The 8644-nt window shown below is 42.8% G+C and overlaps 1 pseudogene; it reads right to left on the bottom strand.

Annotated features, from left to right (window-relative positions):
• Window positions 1-2970: 2970 nt before the first annotated feature.
• Window positions 2971-8367, bottom strand: LOC112820078 (DNA-directed RNA polymerase III subunit RPC3 pseudogene; annotated as a pseudogene).
• Window positions 8368-8644: the final 277 nt, after the last annotated feature.

The raw sequence follows: 8644 nt of genomic DNA, 5'->3' as shown, positions 1-8644 counted from the left end.
CCTGAAAAAGAGGTCTTTTGCCTTGGAAGGGAGCAGCCCAGCTGGTGCAGGGTGGTGATTATCCCCTAGCCACTGACAGCACATTGGGGTCACTGGGACGAAGAGCATTGTGTAACACCCAGAAGAACGGTTTACTAAACCTGTAACATTTTGGACCTGAGAGACACTGTTTTGGGGGACCATTCCAGTAGTTTTTAACATGAATGGGAGAACCAGTTTCCTCCTGTTGTGTGGTAATGACCACGCAGTTGGGCACTTCGCGGACCCAGCAGTGCACCTGTGCGGGACTGTGCAGTCTGAGGGAGCTCCAGGGAGGAGACCCTCCATGTGGAAGCGACACAAGGCAGCTTGGGTGTTCGGTGGAACTTTCACTGGCGTCACAGAGAGCACCAGTCCCAGCTAAGGGAGAGACTGCCGTATCCAGAGAAAGTGCTGAAGTTCTAAGGAGACACGCTCAGCAGATTAACAGCAGTGCCCCAGAAAAGCAGCTTGGACAGTGGTGTGTAGGCTGGTGGGTGAGCACGAGTGAGACCCCTCATGGGGACCCCTCAGACGGGGAGTTTCCAGTGCACCAGAGCTCTTGCTTGAGCTGATGGGAGCCAGAGACAGGGCAACTTAGATTCCTTCAGATAGAGACCTATATGACTCAGGCCACAGGCAAAACCTTCCCCTAGACTGCTAAGAAGCCACTTCTACCTGATGAATGCCACATTTTTAAAGCTCAGTCGTTACAATTTGAAAATATCTCATAATTTAAATTGGACTGGTTTATCCTAAAGAATACTCTCCCTGACCCTCATCTACATGCCTCCAATGATTTGGATTAGTAGAGAAGGGACAACAGCTCAAGGTGAGACAGCGTGCAAAATATTACAACTAAACCGAGAGAAATACTAGCTGCTAATCCTCCCCCCCTTGGGCCCACTCGGCACTGTTGCATTTCTCCTTTAGTTCTTCGCTGTCAGCCTTTTATTTTAAATTATTGGATTTTGAGAAGCTGGAAGATACCCCGGAGATTAGTTATAACCCAGGACATGTGCAGTCCAGCTCAGAGAGGAAGGTTAAGTGACTTGCCTAAAATGACACAGTTTCTCATTCCCTCTATTCGATTAGGGCAGCCCTGAGGACAACTGTGGTGTCACCTGCTGCGCTGTGCTCCACAAGGCGGTGCCTTCTCCTGATGGTGCCATATGAATCAGCTGAAATGAGTTAAACTGAATCTTCCTTATGGGCGATGACTTTTCATCTTGGAGAATGGCAGCAAGAAAAAATCTCGCGAGAAGCCATACTTGAATTTAAAGGCCCCGTTCTATGTGAGAAAGTAGGACTTGGACGCATCCTCTAGTGGGTGAAACTTAAACAAAAAAAATGTATTTAATACTTATGTAATTCTTACCATGTGCCAAGCATTGTTCCAAGTGCTCTCCGAATTTTAATTCTTTTGGTCTTCCTAATAGGCCTAAGAGCTAAGTAGATCCTATTATCCTCAATTTACAGATAAGGAGGGTGAGGCATGGAGGGGCAAGTCACTTATGGTGGATCAGACAGGGAATAATGACAGACCTGAGATTCAAACCCAGTCAGCCTGGCTCCACGCCGTGTCTCCAAGGGTGTGGGCCATGTTCAGAGTTCTGGGCGATTTTCTCTCTCTTTTAAAATTATTACTGAAGCACAAGGCTTCCTTTGGCAATTTCTGCAGCCTGGTCACAAGCACCACATGGGGCTCCAAGAAGCTGCCATTGGCACAGTGGACACATTTTCAAGTCTGTGTCAGCACAGGATCCACTGCGGCCAAACATGACACAACAACCAAGGCTCTGGGACGGGAGCCCTGACAGAACCCTTGGGCAGAGTCAGCGCACGGGTGCTCGTGTGGCTTTGCTGACACAGCTGGTCAGCCTCAAGAGGCTTCTGTGGTGGCCGGGGTGGCATGGAAGGAAGTTAAAACATCAGGGGTTGTAACTTTCTTTCTGCATCTTGCAGAGGTTGTAATTCATTCTGGCGAAAGCCATGACACTTCAAGCATTAGAACTGTGTCCTTGAATAACTTTTTTTATCCAAGATTTGAACCAAGTACAAAAGTGGTTAGGTTGTTGTTTAGACTTGCCAGAGAACAGAGGAGTGACTGGAACAACTTGCCATAAAAGGAAAAGTACTTATTTCCAAAGCCTTTGAGGGAAATGATTGCTTTATTCAAATTTCAAATTTTCCCTCTAAGATACAAAACTAGCCAGAAACTCTTGGTTTGAACTGAGCTTGTTTCATCTTGATGATATATGGGACTTACTAGTAGAAAACTGGGGAGATTTTATACCTCAAATGTAACCTAGAACTGGTATTTAGTGGGATAATGGGAAATAGATTGAAAAGAAGTTATGGGCGAATACCAAAACTTTAAAAAAAAAGAAAAAAACTTTAAAATGTTCTTGGCTGTGATTGTCATAAAATATCAACTTTCAATATCCTTATTTTAGCTCTTTGAGTTCCTAGGCTGCTGTGATTTGACCAGTGTAGAGAAAGGGGTCCTTCACTAATGTATGGTAATTTCCCAGCCGAAGCCCTATCTCGGGACAGACTGCTTGTCATCTGCTTAGTTGTTTCAGAGATTCAATAAAGGGAGCATCTTTTCCATTATAAAAAGGCAATTTCATTTTAAAAAGCTGGATAATTGTATACAGTTTAAATCAACCCTGAAATAATATTGGAACCAGATCAGATTCTGAGGTTAAAATAGATATCTTGGGACATATTCAACAGTTTGATGACAAAAGCCCACCTCCTGGGATTTATAGCTTGAGAGGCTTTCACTGAATTTAGAAACAAATTAAATGGAAAGTCTTGAGCTGAAACGTGCAGTTCCCAACAATATGTGGGGCTTAGACATTTACCAATTTTTTTTTTTTTTTTTTTGCATCAGGCACCTCCTTTATTTTTCCTTCCCATCTCCCCAGAGTTTTTGAGAAAGGCTCTTCTTCTGGGTCATTGTCTCTTCATGGTGCTCTCAATATATGACTCCAACAGGAAGATGGTTTCATCTGCCTGGATCTCACTGGCATCCAACTTGTTGACATTACACTTCAGGGTTTATAGCTGCTGGCGTTTGGGTGCTGTGATCATCTCCTCTATTTCTTGGAGCTGTACCTCCTCTACACCTGTAGCCTGCATAGATGCAATGATGGCTTCCACCCTCTGAGACTTTTCTAGTAGACGCTTGTTCTCTTTGGTTTCAAATTGTCTCCTTTCTATCAAGTTGGCTATGCTCTTGTAGCACCTGTGCAGCAACATTCGGGCAGCTGACAGGATGTTCACACTGTATAAATAGAAGGTCCTGGTTGGGGCATGGTCTGGCATTTTGGGAATTTCCTGGAGTGATATGAAATTTCCTGAGAGCATCTTGTAAAGCATATCCTTTGCCTCCTTTGCTGGAATCATTGCAAAGTCTTCTACCTGCTTCTGTTCCAGGTGTTTCTTTTGCAAAACTAGAAGGATTATTCTGGCACAGTGAGACCCAAACCTCTCCTGTATGACAGACTCCAGAGTGGCTGTGGCTAGGGATCCTAGAGCTTTATGCAGGTTGATGACATACATTCCTCCACCACTGTCGCCAGACTTTCCAACAAACTCTAGTGGACCATCTGCCAGTAGAGTGAGATACAGATCGAGAGCTTGTTTAAAGATGTTATAGCCAACAGGTAGGGATCTGAAGATCTCATTGGAAGACAGTGGCTGGGTGAAGGGGTCAGTAGAGGGAGTGGTAATCTCACTCATCCGAAGCATGGTCCACATGACCTCGCTGCTGGTCTGGTCCATCCTGTTGGCAACTTTGCTGACAATGGCTCGGTCACGGAAGTGCTGGTGGAATCTGTCAAGTTTGGCCTGCCAATAAATCTCATCATCTGGAATGGGCTCTTTGTTATCTGTGCTATATTTTGGTCTCTTGGCTTTGGGCTCCCCAGCAGCATCTTCATCAGATGATCTTCTCCTTTTACCTTTCCCCATCAAGCTCAGTTTAGGAACCAGGTACATGTCTTTTTCACTGATGACAAGAATGGGGGCAGGTCGCGGTGGCCCCGGGTCTGAATTCTCAGTGACAGGTATCCACGGGCAACACTGTACAAAGTGTGTGTCTGCTAGCTGCACAAATGTGTTTGATACCTCAGCATAGTCCATGGTCTTGCCATCCTCCATAGTCTCCGTGAGTCGGTCGGCCGTTGACATTGTCATTTTGCCATTCAATAGCAGCTCCTCCACAATGAGCTCTCCAGTGCTCTGGAGAGTGTTCTGGCAGTATAGATGTACCGGGGATACCTAAGCATTTGCAACACCCCGCTGCACTGGGCTTCATACTCCACTACACCACGTTTGTGCACTTGATATATCACCAGGTTATACTGGATGAGCATACAAAGGGCTTTTTTCACCTGATCCAGTGATGTTCCTGTGCTGTGGGCAATTACTCTCAGTGGCTGGCTGACAGTTCTGATTAGGTGGACTCCAATTTTTTCTACAATCTCTCCAAAATGCTCTTGCAGCAACAAAGAGCAAAGTTTAATTTCTGCTCGAGTTATTGTACTGAGGAGTCTTAGAGCTCTGGGTCAATGCAATCTAATGCCTCCAAGTTGCCCACGGCGGCTTCTTGTGGCTCCTGCTGGCCGCTGGGGCAGAGGGAGAGCCCACAGCCCTTTCTCGCAGGAGGACAGACAGCCAGGAGCTACCATACATTTTTCAAGATCAAAATATATATCAAATCTCAACTAGATGCTAGGTACAATGTGGCACAGTATGAATAAGAGATAGTTCTGACTTCAAGAGGTTTACAAATTAGATGATTAGAGGAACTGTTGTGTAGTTTTTAACATTTTGGGGTCATGGACCTTGGGTTGGTTAGGATTCAATTTAGCTGGAAGTGACAGAAAATACCAAATAACTATGGTTTAAACAAAGTGGTAGTTTATTTTTACTTCCTGCAAACCTGGGCAATCTGTAACTAGAATGTCACCCTCATGATTGCCAAGGCTGTAGATTTCTAATATTTTTTCTTGTCATCTTCAACATTTGACTTCCTCCTCACATTCTCAGATGTCTGGTGAAGCTTCAGCCATCATGTTGGTGGAAGGAGGATGAAGACCCTCTCTTCTTATTTAGTGACAAGACCACCTATTTATGCCTTGCTGTGAGGGAAGTTGAATAATAGAGTCTTTATTTTGACATTTCTGTTCTCAGCTAGAAATGAAGGGAAGAATGGATATTGGGAAGGTTGATAATCATCATTCTATGTGACAGATGCCTTTAAGAATCTTTTTAAAAACTAAGACCCCTTTAGAAAAATTCATATATGCACACACACATTTCAGTATGATTTTAGGGTTTTTGCAGACTTTCTCTCCCCTTGAGTCCAACCAAATTCTCTAGGAATATGAAAATGCATCAATGATAATTTTCAGCAGCACCACAACTGTCACAGGTAGGATTCTCCAGGAAGGAGAGCTGAGAGGAAGTTAGAAGTTTTAAAGGATTTGGGGGGCGGATAACACTTGTAGAAATAATAGGAGGGGAAATATTGGGTTGGGCAGGTGGGAGCCATCAGATAACTATGTAGGGCTGAGAAAACTCTGCTAATGCCATGGGGGCAGGTACTTTCCAGCTCAGGTTGTCTGTTGGAGAAGTCTCATACTGGGCAGGAATGGCTTGGCCCTTACACTACTGCCTTGTTCTATCACTCACTGAAGGCTTTCTGGGTTAGAGTGAGATCTTGGGGGTAATTCTTAGAGGGGATCCTAAAGGAGATATAAGCTGGAAGCTATCTATTAATCATAGTCTTTGCAGATGAGCATCGAGTCCTTCCTTGAAGGAAGCTGAATGGTGCATCTTGATGTCTGCCACAACCAGCTACCATTCAGAGGTTTAAATTGCCATAGGTCCATAAAAGCCAGCTGTGGGTGTTTATGCCACTCTTGTAAAATTGTACCTCTAGGTTAGCACTGACATTCTTGGAGATCTTCCTCATTTGCTTGTCTTGCATACTGAGTTTATGATAAAGCCATTGAACAATGCCTCCTGACTCAATCACTTTGGCCATTTGTAATGAATAGCTCAAGAAAGGGTCAGGACAGCATCACTCTAGGATAGGGAAATGGAAGAGAAGCTTCATCACCTGAGCCATCCATGGCTGAAACATCATCTCTATGACCACCTACTAACCTTAGAGGGGCTAATGCTGGTCAACAGTCTGAGTCATAGACACCTCCATTATTTGAGAACAAGTTTCGTGGTAACAATTACTCATTAGGGCAAAGAGTGACATGCCACTGCTCTGTGTCCAGTTCAGGGAGGAAGAACACAGACCCTAAGGAACGGTGTCAAAATGGCTTAATTATTAAAATGATCAAAATGGAGCTCAGTTAATATTGTAGAAGTTTAGCTCACATTCTGTCATGAGTCTTGATTATTCACATAACTGAAAGCCTAGGAGCTGTATCATAATTAGGGAGGTATCAGCATGATGCTGCATAACTTATTTACAAACGATGAGCTTGCTTGGTGCCAGGAGGGCCTTTGCCATGACAACATGTCAACCATCTAGTGAAAATGTGAATTTAAGTTGTACAGTGTCATTTCTTTCTTATTGGACAACTGCCGAGGGTTAATTTAATTATACTCTTTGGTTCATGGCATACTAACTCATTGTACTATACAAGTCTTCATCCTTAATTTAATTTTATTTTCTATTATTCTCAATCCCAGTCCCCACCCCTACGTAGGCATTCCTTCTCATATGGTTGATACCTGTACTTCAGTAGTCTGTATTCTTGTAATCTGTAGGGTTATGATGTGGGTGTCTGTATTTTAAATTTCTTTAAACTTTATCAATCCCCCTTAATTTTGAAAAAACTTATCATCATGTTTTTAAGTTATACTCATGTTGCTATATATTGACCTAATTCCTTGCTTCTAACAGCTGCCTAGAATTCGAGAGCATGCCTCCACACCACTTTTAGACCCCTTCCCTAGTGACACCTCTCTTAGGTCACTTCCAACTCCCTGATGCCACAATCAGTGCTTTTGAGAGTCACATCTCCTAAGATAAGATACATGAAATATAAGCAGTAACTTGATGCCTTTAAGGCATTTTCAGAGTTGGAACTACAAAAGCTGCTGAAACAGGAAGCAAAGCTTCCAGCACAATGGTACTCCACAGGGTGCTGTGGTTCTCTTCAGGTCGGAAGACATTAGGCAATATCTGGAAACTGGCATTTGATCGTCATGACTGGCATCTAATGTTGCTGCAATGCAAGACAGCTCCCAACAATGAAGAATTATTAGGTCTGAAATGTCAATAACACTGAGATTGAGAAACCTTATTATAGCAGAATTATTTTTAGTGCTGCAAATGTATTTCTTTTATGCATTCTTTGAGTTTTGATCTGGATTGCTTTTCTTGTTTCTGCTTCCTTACTATTCTGTTACACTGACATTCCTTTCCTCAAATTTCCTCTTTTATTTATTGTCTCTGACTTCTGTTCTCTCTTGTTCTTTTGTGGCCACCTGTTTTGATTGGGATCAGTTCTTGGCAACTTCTTTCCTCATACCTGCAGCCAGGTCCTATTGAATGGCTTGATCTGACTTTCCATCCCAATTCTGCCTACTCCTTAATATAATGCAGTAATATTTCTTGATATAAATCAGTAACTTAATATTCTGATTCATACATCTGTGGAAAAGATGTTAGTCACCAAATAATCTCCATTCTCCACTTCTACCCTACTAATAGAACACCAATTTTATTCCAGGTGGAATTAATAAAATGTTAAATATCCAGACTGCCTTTTCAATTATTTGGGACATGTAAGTAATGATTGTTGGGTAGATCTTCCAAAATGTTCCTTAAAGAGCAGACCTACCATGCTTTTTTTTCCTTTCTCTCTACCTCTTCCTTATTTCTTTCTGTAATCTAGACATAATTATTGGCACTCCAGCAGCCATCTTGCATAACGAGGCAACCTTGATGGTAGAAGTCAATTGTAAAAATAGTGGAGTAAAGATAGAGTTTGGGTCCATGATGATAGTGCCACCACTACAACAGCCCTAGTTCTTACCTCTGGAATTATTGTATGTAAGAAAGAAACAATACTCAATCTTATTTAATGATAGCATGTGCTTAGCTCATGTGGATTCCCCCCCTCCCCCCGCCCGCCCCAGATAGAAGGATGCTCTCAGTGTGCTGGCAAAATGAAGTTTGAACCTAGCAAGCTAAAGATACGAATCCAAGACTGTGATGGACTCATGAAAGTAAATTCTCCTCTGTAAAGCCTCCCACCTCTCTGCCACTTTTTCCAGGTGATAGACTTTGACCTCACCTGCCCTCATGCTTCGAGATTCATGCCATCATAAGCATTCAATGTGAACTATCCACCCATGAAACCATCTTTTCTATTTCCAGCAAAATATTGTTTTAGAAGATGTTAACCATACATACATAGTACTTCCAGATATTGTTTACTTGGAAACATTAGCAAGAAGAAATGCCTCATGATCTGGAAAGGATACTGATCTTCAGACCTGGAGAAAGCACCAAATTTCCAAGGTGACCAAGAAAATAGTCAAGAATCATTACTGATTTTAAAAAACCATTTCAGGGGAAAAA

This window comes from Callorhinus ursinus, unplaced genomic scaffold (assembly GCF_003265705.2).
Source record: "Callorhinus ursinus isolate GAN/ISIS: 27379988/994484 unplaced genomic scaffold, GSC_fseal_2.0 scaffold1, whole genome shotgun sequence".
NCBI lineage: Eukaryota > Metazoa > Chordata > Mammalia > Carnivora > Otariidae > Callorhinus > Callorhinus ursinus.
Note: the sequence above shows the minus strand (reverse complement) of the source record. Positions and strands in the feature narration are given on the sequence as shown.